The sequence below is a fragment of the Canis lupus genome, chromosome 20, assembly GCF_003254725.2.
Source record: "Canis lupus dingo isolate Sandy chromosome 20, ASM325472v2, whole genome shotgun sequence".
NCBI classification, from domain to species: domain Eukaryota; kingdom Metazoa; phylum Chordata; class Mammalia; order Carnivora; family Canidae; genus Canis; species Canis lupus.
In genome coordinates this window covers 20944170-20960096 of record NC_064262.1, presented here as the reverse complement: position 1 = coordinate 20960096, position 15927 = coordinate 20944170, and the positions used below count along the sequence as shown (strand labels likewise).

The window sequence follows — 15927 nt, the reverse complement described above, 5'->3', positions numbered from 1 at the left end:
GTGCACGTCCACGGGGATGCATGGAAACATCTACAGATCCATATATCTATAAATTCTACAGCTGATATTCATTCTGTCACCTGTCAAGATAAAAGTAAAACAGACTTCAATCAAAGGCAAGGAAGAAGCACAGCATTTTCCTCCCCCAAGAAAAAAAGAATTTATCAAAAGTCTAGTTTGGGGGCAGGGGGACGGCGGTGAAGAGACAGTGGCTTCCTGCCAGGAATTTACATCACACTGAAGACTGGGAAATTAGATGTCTCAGTTATTCAGAGCATACATTTAAAGTCTAAATCCCCAAAACAGAAGATAAATATGAAAGCCCTTAAATAACACAGGTACTCAAAAAGTAAGTATCTGAGAAGCACAAAATGTTCTCAAGTGACTGAAAGATTCGCGGGGAGCATGAAGTGGTGATTTTAATTGAGCAAGTGCTTTGGGACAGACAGGTGTGGGTTCGAAGCCCCCTTCAGTCGCTTTCTATCTGTCTAAGCAAGTTATTCAATCTGAGTGGATGCCAATTTCCTTATCGGTAAGCAGGGACAGATAACAGGTACCCTGTCAGGCCTCCATCCTCTAGGACAGTGAAAGATGTCGAGTGCTTAGCAGCTGCTGTTCAAGAAATGTGCGACACACACACACAATGTAGTTATGTAAATATGTTAAATACATACATATGTGTCATATACCTTTTTTTTTGGTATGTGTCATATATCTATGTAGGTACACACAGTATGTAGTAATATAGTGCCTGTGTGTCTGTGGGTCTCCAACAAGCAGGACTGAAGTGCACTGTCCAGGGGTGAGGACTCTAGAGGTTACCTGAAGGAGTACAAGTCTTTTTTTTTTTTTTTTTACAAGTCTTGATTCCAGCATAACGTTTGTGTGACCTAGAGCTGCATGTGCATCACAGATGTCATGGCTACACAATGACAAGAACGGTGCCTACCTTGCCTGTTTATTGGGAGGATTCAGTGGCATCGCCCAGGACACCCACTTAGTACATGGCTATTGCTCATGAACCCTGAGTTACTATCACAGGCATTAAGACGATTATCTGGGCTGTAGGGCTTCCAGGGAGGATGGCTCCTGTCCAATTGCAGACTTGACAGTGGCTCCCACACAAGGGAAGGGCCGAAGCAGGAATGGATTGATGGGGTCTACAATCCAAATACTGTCATGCATAGTTAGAGGCCTTAGACTCGAGCATTTCCTTCTGCATTTTCTTTCTTCTTCTTCTTCTTTTTTTTTTTTTTACGATTTTATTTTCAAGTAATCCTTACAACCCTACATGGGGTTCGAACTCACAATCCCGAGATCAAATTGCGTGCCCCACCCACTAAGCCAGCCAGGCACCCTCCTTATTTTCTTATTTGATGCCCACAAGCCTATAGGAATAAGGACGGTGATTTCAACCAGGAACTATTTCTTGAACACCTATAATGTGCAAGGTGTGATTCCAAGTGTCACGAATTGAGCAGCATTCCTTGCCTTCAGGGAATCTACAGTCCGGTTGCATTTCACCCATTTGTTTATTCACCTTCGCAGAAGGATGAAGTGTCACAGTGGGAATATTTGCTCAATTAGTGGCTTAGTCTGAACTGAGAATGTCTAAAGTATGTAGTAAAATAAAAATGTTCTATACGATTACATAAAATTATTTCTCTTCTCCCCTGTCTCCCTCAATGATCTGGAAAACAAAACATTTCCACATTTTTGAAAAACATAATACTGGATAGACATTATGGCCATACACAAAGATTTTTACAAGCTCTTCGGCCCATCTTTGCTTTCCTCTGACACTTCTGAAATGATACCCAGGGAGACAAAAAGCCCTTTAAGGTAGACACTTTTCGAGAAGTTCAAATTGCTGAATGGCCTGGCATCACGTGAACAGTGCGGCAGTATTTGCTTAATTCAAAAACAGCTGGGAGAGGAGCTGTTTGCCTCCATTAAGATTTCCAAAATCGGGGGCGCTTGGCTGGCTCAGTCGGCAGAGCATGAGACTCTTAAACTCAGGATCCTGAGTTCAAGCTCCATGTTGGGCATGGAGCCTATTTTAAAAAAAAATTTTTAATTAAAAAATCAATGTTCCACAGTGAGGCAAAAACTCCCTGCTCTGGTTGTCATTGCTACTAGGCTGAGTAAGCCCGTGTGCACTTTATCCTGGCAACACCAGGAAATCCCTGCCCGCCACAATGTTTAAAAAAAAAGAAAAGAAAAGGCAGCCTCCTGACAGAACCGCTTAGGGGAAGGGATGGAAATCAATTGGCAAAAGTTTGGGTCAAGAGGCAGAAATCTGGGGAACACTTACAAAGGAAGGGCAAGACTTTTAGCTCCAAGAAATGAGGATGGACACAGCCAATTACTCTGCTTTAATATGCTCCCATTTGCCGAGGAAGTAGCCTGCAGGAGAGTCAAGAAGCTTGAACTATTTTTAGGCCCATGACCCTTTTAAAAACACAGAGCTAAATTCGGTCCTCAGTTACACCCACTCAACTCCCACTGGCTTCAGCGGGAGCCACAGGGAGAACCCGCTCACGGATGCAGAAGAGCTTAGTTATGCCTCTGCATTCTTTTTTTTTTTTTTTCAAATGGAATGACAGTTTACTGGCCACGGCTGACTATGGAAAGCCACCCAGCAGGTCTCCTGGCTCCAGGAGGGCAAAGAGGCAGGGTCTTACATTCCAAGGACATCTCTGCGACACTCCTGGGAAAAACTCGTGTTTATTTGACAATCCAGGCAGAGATGGGGGGGGGAGAGAAGAACATCCTTTTGAAAATGGCAGTCTATCTCGGAATTGTTTAAAATTATAATCTCATCTATAAGAGCCCAGATTTGAAGAATTGTATTATGTGGGCTAAATTAAACTTTTGCCTCCAACTAGCATGGGGTAATTACAATAAGGGATCACATGAAGTTCACTGCTGTTGAATGCAACACAATTTGTGACCATCAACTACGGTAAGGTGGGGGGGGGAGCATCATTTATAAATAATAGGTCCCAAGTCTGACTGGGGGGGGGGGGGGGTGTGAGTGGAGAGCATTTGGCATCTCAAATTACTTTAACTGGGGGCCTTCATGTCCAATGGAAAGGACACTTTGTCCCCCCTCCACCGTCTCTAATCCTCTGTTCTTAAAGGAACACTCAGCAAGATAATGAATCCTTTAAATGTTACATCTTCTGTCGTGCATTATTGTGGTGCAGAAACTCTTCACATCAAACAGTCATCAGGACTATTACAAAGTGGGCTTATAAGAGAGGGGCTGAAAAGGAGCTGTGTGAAAAGAAGTGGAAAATTAAAGCTGAAGCAGTCGAAGAAAGGGCTTAATTTACTGGCATGTACAGTATGCAAATGAGATTACTCTCAGCTTAACTGCATCATTTATGTCCATAATAACGGCATCATCATTACAGGGCTCAAATTAAATTACACCATAATTAGCATATCAAAGTGATTGGTTAAAGTTTAAAACAAATACCCAATTTTGTTAATGAACAGCTGTAATTGTCATGTACACTTCAGTGAAAACTCTCTAAACAAATATATGTTTTAGAAGGGAGGAAGATTTTTTTTTTTTAAAGCAGACAGGTCTGTAGCAGAGGTAAATTACCTAAAAAAGAATGACATGGACTATTCTATTAATGTTAATATATGCTGATCATTTTCAGGTAATAAAGCATTCTATCAAAACAAGGCTTCACTTATATTTAGACATCTTCCCTGCTCCTGAGTGTGACAAACCACCAGAACCCTGTCTCTACTTGCCGCAGTGATAACAACGCAGGGGTGACCTGTCTCGAACAAGCAAAGGACATGTTCAATAACATGCTATTACTAAGCCTCCATACTTATTGAAGAGACATCCATGCTCAAATCATGCCGACTCAAAGCTGATTTTCTCCGCATTCCAACCAAAAGACAGAGTGACAGAGCCAGAGAACTTGCGGAATTTATGGGGTAGACCAGAACGCTCCTAAGTTGATGACCTGATAACATGTTAGACAGCCTCCAATTCAGTCTCCCCTCCTGGAACCAGAGCGTACCCATACAGCAGTTCCAAACATGCGGCTGCACCAGGGAAGTTTCTGCTCTTCCATCATTAAAATAAATCAGAAGGCGCAACTAGCTGTTTTGTCAATGTTGGCTGGAGCCAGCATGTACACACGTTTTAGATATGCAAAACCATACATGGGTAATAAGCTTGTTTTCAAACCTTTTTGTTATAATCATTGAATGTCTGAAGAGTTTCTACACAAAAATCAATAATCTCAAGGCTCACATGCAAAAAAAGCTCTCTGCCTCAGATTCTCCCCATTTCCTACCAACGTACCCCATATGTTCTCTGCTATATCTGTGAGGGTAACCATCCACTGTGATATACAGCAAGGCAAGCCAAAATATATTTTTCTCAAAAAGAAAAAAAAAAGCACTTTCAAATATACTTAACAAGCAAATTGAATGTCTTATTAAAATCGTATTATCTAAACAGTGTTCAAAAATTTAAAGAAAGTAGCTTTTCATTTTATTCATCGAGGAATCCATTAAAGCTTAGGCTCTGAAGTAGTATGTAAATTATGTGCCTTTCAAGGTAGAGCTAGGGCAAATTCACTCCATCAACTAATGATGAACCTCATTATGTGCAGGGAGGATTCATAATGAGGAAAGAGCCACCCGCCATTCCATGTTCTAACATAAATCCCTGTAAAATTTGAATATCTCCCCGTCTAATTAAAGGCTACTAATTCCAATCACCCCCTCCATGGCCCCAAAGTAAAAATAAACCTCTTTAAAAGCACAGACTACAGTTATATTTCTAAAGCAGCACTCGAGTCTGTTTGGACTCAGAACCTTCCACTCAGATATGTTTTACGACAAGCATAATTAGCAGCTTTCTAAGATACAAACTTTGAGGCTGTTCAAGCTCATTTTGGTTAAATACATTGGATTTCTATTTTTCAAAGAGCTTCACCTTGACGGGGCTACCGTGCATGCACAGAGATGATCCGCAGCCAAGAAACCAACAGGAATGTGTGAGCATCGTAATAACGTAAAATAAAATTCTTACACTCGAGTTCCATGCTAAAGATGAGATGTTAAGGAAAAGAAAAAAAAAAAAAAACAAGCACCGTGGCATGAACCCGAGATTACATTTGGACGGGATGTATTCAAATTTGCTTGGGAACGACATACTTGATTCTGGAACAAAACTGCTCACTTTTAATGTGGCTTGAACTAATGAGCAAGTACAGCCCAGCGTGTCTCAAGCCAAAGAACTATTCCCTCTTGTAATCACTGACTTTGATTTTATTTTAACTGAAAACTATAGAATGCAAACCCAACGTTGCCAAACATATTTATTATGATTAATAGCCTGTAATATCCCTCACTAAGGCTTAATTTGCTCTCGTTTTCAATTATGAATCTGCACTACTCTATTCCACTCCCCTTTTCAGGTAGAGATGAATTTCTTGTGGTCTGTACTCTTTGTATTGTATCGCCACCCAGCAAGGCACAATTAGTTAAAAACAGCAAATCTCCACCTTGACTCTCACAGAGCACCAGATTACGCAAAATTAAGAGAACCAAATCAGTGAGAAATAAGTGAAGGTGTCCAGGGAATATAAAGCAATTAGACCAAAGGAAAACGAGAAAGGACATATGCCAGTCACCCACTCACTCACACCTTTACATTAAAATTCAAAAAATAAAAATAAAAATAAAAAAAGGAAAGGAGAAAAAAAGAAAACCCAACCACCTAGATCCTTTATTTAATTTTGATAAACTGAATACAGCATCCAACCAGGAAATCTTATCTGCTGCTGTCAGTTCAAGTGTCCCCAAATGTCTGAACCCCAGTCTGGTAATGCAATGTACACACCACTGTGACATCAAGTGTAGAAGAATTTCAGGAGCTAACGAGTCCATTCTACTAGAGATGCCGCTGCTTTTTAAGTTGCATAAAAATAAACTCCACTCCATAAAAGCTGCCACAGTGCGTGCTCTCTCATCCCTCGGCTCCAGGCGTGATCTCCCCACCCCCCCACCCTGCCTTTTAGGTCAGCCACTCATGCATTAGGAAGACATCCCTCCCAAAATAACTTGGCCCTCCCCCGAAGCACAGAGTTGAGCAGCCTACCTTTGTTCTGGAGTTGCAGATAATAACAGGCAAGCCTCAAGACCATGAGGATTTGGAAAAGATCAGGAGAGTTGAAGGAAAAAAAAGAAGAAGAAGAAAAAAAAAAAAAAGAAAAAGAAATACTGCAAGTAGAGAAGAATTGGAAGAAACAAGAGGAAAAGCCTTCTAATGAACTGTAGTGGCTGCCACAGGATCGGGGTGTCTTCACCAGTGTTTACACCAGTGAGTACACCTCTGTTCCATCTCATCCACAACTGGTGGCATTTTTCCCCCCCGAATCCATGCATGACAATTAAAAGCAACTGCACCTCTCCGTTTGGGAGGGGGAACCACAAAAGACCTCTGCAATATTTCTTTACAATGTCTATATCACTGATGAGCATTAGTTTGAGTGACAAAGGTCCCGGGCTAAATCAACATTCTTACCTTAATGTTCCTAGTAAAAGGCTCCAGGAAACATAACTCATGAGACATGTATGCAAAGATACGTCTCAAGGAATTAATCCAGAGCCCTCAGCTGAAGTGGGGGGAAAAATTTTTTTTAAAAAGGAAAAAAGAAAAAAGAAAAAGCAATGGCTTATTTCCAAACAAACGCAGCTCAGCTCGGGCAGCGATGGCATAAGAACAGGTTTGCATATACAGAGCTCAGTGGCAGAAGCGAGAGTTCTGTAGGATTTATTTGACACTTATTTTCCGGGAAGCCTTTTGTGGAGTTGTACCGTTTGTTTCTTATTGTCTGAGAGGCAGTTAGGAGCTTTCTCCCGGAGGGGGCCTCTCAACCCCTGGGCTTGGCCGCCTCTGACAGGGAGGTAACCATATTAGGATGTGTATGGTAAAGTAAACAATAACATAGTTGCAATGAAATGGAATTTTTTTTTCCAAGCTAATGGTGTTGGGGTCAGTCTGTCTTTTTAGCCATTCCCACTAATTTTGTTTCCTAGTTCAAACAGGCCCTCCTCCTCCTCCTCTTTTTTTTTTTTAAGTGTTAGCTGTTTCCAAATATCTGACTGTAAATTTGCTGAGAATGTTTGCAATGTAAGAAAAAGCTTTTAACATCCAAATAAAGATCTTGCCAGTTTAATCATTAAAGGGGATGTGAATTTTCAAACCCTTGCAAAGATCCAACTCTCCCCTACTTTCTCCCCCTCCCCACCGCCACCTCAATCTCTCCCTGAAGGTTAAAATTACTTGGTCATTCAAAAGTACCTTCTAAATAAATCAGATTTTTAAAGAAAGAGACGGTTACCTTCATAAAAATTCCACATTCACATACTGTGTCACAGAGTGAAGAGTCTTAACCGTTCATGCGCCTGAAAATTTATTACCTGAAATTTCTAGGATGGTTACTTTTACATGATAAAGCTCTTTCCCACCTCCTCCAACCCCCCCCCCACAAAAAGAAAGAAGAAAGAAAGAAAGAAAGAAAGAAAGAAAGAAAGAAAGAAAGAAAGAAAGAAAGAAAAGAAAAAAAAAAGTAAGCATAAAATACTGTTGTCAAGTCAGCCTCTAGAAATTAGCCAACCAAACAAAAAAATATCAGGAATGAGTTCTCAAGATGTTACATATTTAGGAAAAGTTCTGCAGGTCCAAAGACAACAATCAAAAGTAAGGCTGCCTTCTGGCCACTGTGGCTCAGTAGGAGATTCCCGCCCAGGGATGCAGGGAAACATCCCCATTCAAGGTCAGGGCTGGCAGAGGAGGACAGCAGTGGGGATGAGGACCACCGAGAGCCCGGTGCAGGGAGCCTGGCCGCTGGGAGCCAGCCGGGGGCTGGGGTGGAGCGTGCTTCCTCGTCCCCTAGGTGAGAGCCGGGGCTGCTCCTGCAAGCACTTTCCCTGAGAGATCTGCTCACAGGAGGGTGTTTAAGTAGCGGCCAGTCCTCAGTGTGCAAGGAAAGGAGGAGAAGCACAGCACCACTGCCTGCAACCCTGCAACCCTCACCTCCACCCCCGCACCGGGCATCAGAGAGGCAAAACACACGGCCTGAGCGAAAGGGCACGGGCAGGGAAGAAATGATACATGCAATTATGAATGAAGCCAGGCTGACTGAGGAAATAAAACACACGTGGCCCTGGTGAAACTTCCACAGCTGTGAAACTAAGAGCGCCTCCCTGCCTGGAACCCCTGGGCGGGCCTCTAAACTGCCTTGGTTCTTATCAGATCCCTATCACACAGAAACCTAAAACCCCTGCAACTCATGTTTTATTAAAACATGTTTAGCATTCTTCTTAAAGATAGGTTTTAACCCCAAATACCCATGAAATTAAATCTCCTATGCCACTTATCTGCACTGCCGGGCAAAAAAACTAAAGTTGAGCTAAACAGAGAGATAGCAAAATCAATAAATCACACGAAACAAGTAGCAGTTCAAAAGTTCAAAGATATGATGGCCAGTTCAGCGCGTCTTAGCGCTCACCCAATAATAACGGGTCTCCGTCACTCCTCACAGTATAGACAATTTCATGGCATCATTTTCATTAGCCTGTCTCATGGAAAATTGCTAGCTATTTATGTATACGCTAAAATAAATTAGCCATTTCATCGAGCAGTGTGATTCTTATAAAATACATTAACACAATACTCGATTTTCCAGTTGGAGTAAATAAATAAATCAATAAATTCAATACAGGGTGATTCTTTTATTGTGGCGCTATAGCTCTCAGCATAAGTGTTTTTATTGGGTTTATTTGTTTCAATAAAAATTGAAATGGGCCAGTGATCTCAGCGCTAGCATCTTAAAAAAAAAAAAATCTATCCAATATTTGGGAAAGTACTGCGCAGAACACTCCAACTTAGAATTGTATTCAAAAATCATCTTCATGATAATTATTACTCCACAACCCAATTTTGATGGGGAATTTCACAAAGGGACACAGGTACTTCTGTCAGGTGTCTGACTCCTGGCATTTCGGTGCCAGAGACCAGAGTCTAGGGGTGAGGCTTCTGAGGGACAGCATCCCCTCACTGAGCGGCGACCTCATGCCTCAGACGCGCCTCTTCCCTGGACAGGGAGGAACGACAGTGGGACGAGTGCCAGATGGCCTCTTCTGTCACACCTTACGGAACGCCATTGATTGTGGCTCAGAGAAGGCCATTTACTCCAACCTCTGGGGGAAAGACCAGGGTATCAAGATCGCAAGAAAGAAGAGAGAGGTGTGCTGATGCTGTAAATAAACTCAGGCCAAAGGCCTGCCAGCAACTCTGGAGGCACAAGGGAGACACCAGCAAGTGAGAGATTTTTCCTGGGTCGCCAGAGCAAGTGTAATCAAAGGAGAACAGGGGAATGGATATCTGTTGTTTATGCCTGCCCAACACCCAAGCTCCTCTTCCTCTGATAACACCAGCCGTATTTTTCTTTGGGGAATGGGCATTTCAAAATGCCAAAGTCCGGGGATACATCTCTCAGCTCCTGAGGGTGGAGCCATCACTCAGGTCTGACCAATCACTGAGGTCCACTCTACTGGCCGCCCTGATTGGCTGATGGATAGACATGTCCCAAGTCAGAATTGAGAGAGACACTGTCCTTTTGCTGGGCTTTTGAAAGCTTTGAGAACATGGACTGCCTTTGGCCCCACAAAAAAGAAAGTGGCCAGGACACAGAAGTCAGAGTGAGTCCAAGAGCTGGAGAGATTCCTAACAGTTCCCATAGAAGACAATCCTACTCCTGGACTTTTCCATTATATAAGCAAAGGAACTTCCCTTAAGTGCTTAGCCAGCTCATTGGTGCAGCGTTATTTGTAACCAAGAGGTACAGTCCCGGAAGTCAAACTGAATAAACATTCTATTCTATATGTAGTTCTTCAACTCTGCAATGTATATTAGCTCTGATGAGAAAGCAAACCAAATAAAAACACACAAATCAACAAACTCCCACAGCTAATACTCAAAATCTGTAGATTTCACATATGCTATGTAACCTGATCATCCGCCATGTTCTCTGCTACCAACGGAAAGAAAGAGCTAGAAGAGTGAGTTAGGACCCACAGTCAAGAACTCAAGATGATCTCAAAGCAAAGTAAACTAGAGATCGAAAATAAATCCAGTGTGAAGTCTAATACGGACTATAACTCTCTTCTCTAGGACCCTGGTGGCGGTGGTTCAGGTCAGGGATGGACCAACCCATTCGTTTAGGTAAAAAGCCGATTAGTAGCCTGTTTTTAGCCACAGAGCAGGTAAGTGGTAGAGCCTCAAATGCCTGGTGGCTATTCCATTGGACAGTGGAGGTTGTCCACAGAAAGCCCAATTGGGCAGTGTTTCAATAGATGTGTAATTCTCATCCAGGAGGTATTCTGTCAACCACAGAATATTTGGCAAGATCTGGAGACATTTTTAACTTTCACAACTAGAGGGGTGGTGATGCTAACTGGGAGTACTTGTAAACACCCTACCATGCACAAGACAGTTCCCACAGTGAAGAATTACTGGCTCAACATGTCAGTAAGTGCTGAGGTTGAGAAAGTCTACCCTCCCAGGTGGGTGGCCCCTGATGATCTGTAGCTCCTCAGCTAGAGTCTTTTTTTTTTTTTTTAAGATTTTATTTATGTATTCATGAGAGACACACAGAGAGAGTCAGAGACATAAGGCAAAGGGAGAAGCAGGCTCCCCTATGAGGAGCTTGAGGCAGAACTTGATCCCAGGACCCCAGGGACCACAACCTGAACCGAAGGCAGACACTCAACCACTGAGACACCTAGGTGTCCCTTAGCTTAGAGTTTTAAAGTGACTTGACTTCTAAGACCAAGATTGCAGGTAGCCTGTGTGTGGATATAATACTGATGTGGAGTAGGGTTAAAGTCTGAGGCTAAGTCTAGAAAAGACTTGCCCCAAGTTCCATAGTCCTAATTATAGGCAGGGAAGGACCCAAAGAGCTCCCTTGGGAGCCCAGTTGACATTAATGTAGCTGAGCTGAGAGAACTAAGGGGGCCATGCTATTGCTTGTCCTCTTTCCTCAGCTTTCTCCTTCCTCACTATCCCTCTTCCTACAAACTAAGTGGAGCCAACCATCTAAATCATGTCTTAGATGGGATGGAATGACATTCTTCCCAATCAAGGGATGAATGTCATCACCCTAGGCCTGCATCATTAGCCAGGAGATCAGAGTGAGCAACCTGGGCTCCCAATGACCACCATTCTTGGCAGCAGGTAGATACCATTATAATGTACCAGCAATCAGGTGTTTCATTCCGACCTGGGTTCAGATCTAGGCTCTCCAACTTGAGGCTACTGAGCACTTGAAACATGGCTAGTGCACTAGGGAACTACATTCTTAAATTTATGTAATTTTAATTAATTTAAATTTAAATAGCCACACACATCTAAGGGCTACTATATCTTGGACTGTGTGCAGTTTTAGAAGTGTGGCAAATTCTCCATATTCATGAGAATCCGATCCTCAGCAGATGGATATTTGGTTCCCAGTTTGAGATTCTATATATTAATTAAAATTTGTATTTTATTCTCAGTGGAAATGGTTTTGGTCATGACTTTTAAAAAAATCCATTCTTTTTCTAAATCTAATTTTTCCAATAATTTTCATCTAATTTTTCTATGAATTCTAATCACAGCTTTGTGCAGAATTGTACACTTAATATTTAGTTGACAAGTTTGAGCAAGAGATATATACTTGTGGATTAAAACCAAGTGCATTCTAGAAGAAGCCAGTAGCAAGGTAATCTTTTTCACTGTTTGGAAAACATTCTTAGTACTCTTTAGGACACATTGCCTGTAAACTGGGTCTTCAGGGACATTAGCTCTCCTGGAGGAAGTCCTCTGCTCTACCAGTTCAAATCACTCAAGCCACTTAGAACAAGAATGACATTATGGAGGATTTCTTACCCAGTAAGATCTCTCTACTCTGTTTCTCCCCTGAAAACTCCAAACTACACACATTCAGGTGGAACTTTTCCCTGTCGCACAAAGTGTGATGAATTTTTCAGCTTAGGGAGAAAGATTAGTACTAATGTAACAAAGTGACTGTAAAAACAGCCACATGACATTATAAATACATCACAGCTGTCAGGATGTTTCTTTCACAATGGGTAAATACAGAAGCAAAGAACATTTTCGGGGTGAGGGACAGTAGTCATACCCAACACCATGTGCAGAGTGTAAAACATCCAGACTATGGCTTTGAGCAGGAAGCTGAGCCATCTACAAAGTATTTCTTGGGTGATATACAGAGAGCTGGAGATGGGATAAAGCCTAATGATGAATAAAATAAACAAAGTGTTAGACTTACTCATCCTCTCTGGATACCAAGAAATTTCAGCTTCAGCTATAATGTGGGAATCCAAAACTGCCTTGTCATTCTAAACAGTATCAAAAATTAAAACAAAAACAAAAACAAAACAAAAAAACACTCAAAATAAGAACTTCATAACCCTTTGCCAGGCACAATCTAGATTTTTGTGTTGGTCTTAGCTAGTCAAGTAGGAAACTTTATTCCATATGTAGACAGTGCTGGATGGCTATTCAAGAGCCATTCCCAACTCCTTCACTCCCCACTCCTACTCCTCAAGCCGGGGTGGGGGACGGGGGGGGGGAGGCATTGTCCCCTATCCAACTTTCTCTGCAATTAGGGACAGACATTAAATGAAGTTCTAGGCAAAAGATACAAGGAGCATAAAGATATTTTTCCTCCTTGACTGGAGGAAAGTCACACAAAAATATCTTTCTCTTGCTCTTTCTGCCTTGCCCTCTTCTCCCATTTTGTGCCTTTGAAAGCAACTATGTAGGCAGAAAATGCCTGGAGCTGTAGCAGCCATCTTGTGGCTATGAGGAAAAAGCTAAAAGAATGAGAGATCAACCAACTCAGCAGTCAGATACTATTCAGGTGCTGAACCAGTCTTGAAACTCCCTACCTTTAGACTTCTGGGCAAGTAAATGATAAATATCCTTATGTTTTCAGCCACTGTTAATGAGGTTTTCTGTTAACAGGTGAACACATGTTAATTGATAGATCCTAAATCCTAGAGAAAAATCACCTCCTAGAGGGGAACTTGACTAATCAAAGTGTAATTAGCCAATTCTCCTGGTATCTAAGATGGTTCCCTTGTCACTTGAGAGCTTATCACTGAAGAAAATCGTCTTAGTCTTTAGAGGCTCCCTGAAGAAAACCACCACCACTTCATACCTACTGTGTGCCAATTCTCTACAAGGATTTTGCTAAAATAAAAGCTTACACTACGTCCTCCAGTCTTCCAACAACTCTATGGGGTAGGTATAATAATTATTCAAAATTTTGAGGAGAAGAAACAGAAGCAGAGAGAGGTAAAACAGAATGCTCCAGGCCAACAGCTGTTACAGAAAACCTGGTCGCATTGTACGAAAATGGTTACGTGCATAGCCCCAGCTACAAAACATGGACAACTGCAACCAAGTGATAAACATTTCTTGTTCTAAGACAGCATGAAAGAAGCCTGGGCTCAGATCACAGGACCCACAGTCACATGAATTGTGCCTGCGGTGTAGTCACTGCAGTGGTGGCTGGAAAAAGGATTCTTTGGCTCATCCTGCAAGAGCTGTGGATGCTCTCTGAGAGCTGACAGCAAGCAGCAGGGACCCTGAAATCACCATCACAAACAGGCACAAGTGTCACTTCAGTGTTGCCTGTTGCATGCAACCTGGATGGAATGGGGCAAGGCCTGTAAAACATCATACTTGCTGGTTCCCCCAGCATTTTCACACCAAAGGAACAAAAGAGGTACAAATAAGCTTTCAGGAAAGTTATAAAGAAGGTCATGTAGGCTAGAAGAAAAAAAAAAAAACTTGGAAATACTGGAAGGCAAGTTAGCAGAGTGGATATGAGTAGCATATATGCCGGCGTGAGCAGGAGGGCACAGCAGGGCGGCATGCAGCTTGGGGTAGTTAAGAACCATCAGCCAGACTGGCTTTATACTTACTAGCTGTGTGACCTTAAGTAACTATCTTGACTTTTCTGAGCCTCAGGTTTCCTCTCCATACAAGAGAAGTAGGTAAACTTTTGGGTTGTGGGGAAAATCAAATAAAATGATACAGGTCAAAGTTCTCACCTAAGTGCAAAATAAGTGCGTTAATAATCACTGATGGTTAACGATCCTCTCTCCTCATCAGTACTGAATGATAAGGAACTGCAAAATTACCATAAAGCACCTACCACAGCACACAGTATGCACTAGGTGCTCAATAAATGCTCATTCCTTTGTCTTTCCATCTCTCTTCCCTCCACAAACAATTCAAAGATTTAATTTTGATGATGTGCCTATTGCCATTTTGAAAAACATTAATGAATTTATCACATTAAAATGGTTCTGGGTTTGATAATATGGTAAATTCAAAGACCAACAAAGTATCTATGGCCACATGGTTCCACGATAAATATGACAAATAAAAAAGACAATGCCGTGCAATTAAATAGATATGAATTAACATATTTTCAAATATTACACACATAAGGATATTCCTTCTATTTACTAAACTCTGTGTGCTGAGGAGTTAATTTTAATTTTTAAAATGTTTTTTAACAGTTCAAATTTTCTGCTATAAAAGTGTACTGCTTTAGAATTTGGAGGAAGACATTGCTTTTCATAAGATAAAAGATAAGAATGATCCAACTTCTACCCTCTTGAATTAGTTTTCTAACAGCTGCTAATTTGTCAGGCACATGAATGGCAACAAATCTATAAGAAATAAATAATTTTCTAAACATTTAACTAACCTAACCTCTATGCCCTTAATAAGTTACCGTTCACTATTTTTCTTCCTCCCTAAAACTTCCTCTTCTCACCAGGAATAAACTTGTCCCCCAGTTTCAACTCTACGTTTCTCTTTCCAAAAATATCTCAGGGGACATCTTCAACCCCCTCTCCCCACCACTCATGGTGTGACTAAAACGTACAGATGGATTGGGAACACAAAAATAAATAACTTCTTAAGAGTCATGACCACTGGGTTGGCCTCATTCATGGAGGTTTCGTGGACTGGCGTTTGCTAAAAGTTTTTCCTTTTTGGTTGACTGGCTTCATAGAGCCCTGTGAATGCCAGGACTTATGATAAGCAACGACACACTTAACTGTTACATATTAATGTTCATGATAATGCAATCTTTCATTTGGGTGATTTAAAAGTCCCTCTAGTCCGACTTACAGTTAGATATACACTGAATGCTTCATCAATCACAACCATTTTTATTCTCAATCTTGTGCAAAATACTAGAGAAGGTGAATTTCAACTACATACTGAAGAGGGCTTTCCTATGAGCCCTCAGAAATTTCTCTCTTGTCATTTACAACTGGATTCCCAGAGTTCCTGCCGAAGCAATCTGTTCACCTGCACCTTTCACGACAGCAGATCTTATCTACAGAGTAAAAGGAAATCCACGTTCATCTCTCTTCTATAGGGTCAAATCTTCCTCTTCTTACAGAGAGAGGAAAGCATGTCTCAGTTATGAAGTAGAGAAAATGACCGGCATCTCAACATCTGAAACATCTATAAGCGAGCAGTCTGGGAAGGTCAGGATGATTCGAACTTAACATAAAGCAAGATTTAGAACTAACTTGCACCAAGAACCATTGAGCCCACCACTGTCAAGCAATAAGCAGTAATCACAGCAACCTCTCATAAATGTACTTGAAAGAAACTACACCTCCTTTCCATTCATGTAAGGGCTTGTCATAGTTTCAGGGCCAAAACCTTCCCACAACTGACCTTGGACCTATAGACCATAAGACGAATTAAAATGGAGGCAGGGATCAAATCAGTCACCGTGCAACTTGGCTTGATCCCACAAAAACTCCAATTACCCTCTA

General features: G+C 41.7%; 1 protein-coding gene and 1 long non-coding RNA gene across 7 annotated transcripts in view; one reads left to right on the top strand and one right to left on the bottom strand.

Annotated features, from left to right (window-relative positions):
* FOXP1 (forkhead box P1) overlaps positions 1 to 15927 on the bottom strand; it is a 375390-nt gene that overhangs the window by 267616 nt on the left and 91847 nt on the right. The window lies entirely within an intron of this gene.
* LOC112666059 (uncharacterized) lies at positions 2583 to 5143 on the top strand. Its single transcript, XR_003140693.3, has 2 exons — positions 2583 to 2965; positions 3675 to 5143. It is a non-coding gene; the product is annotated as an uncharacterized LOC112666059 (long non-coding RNA).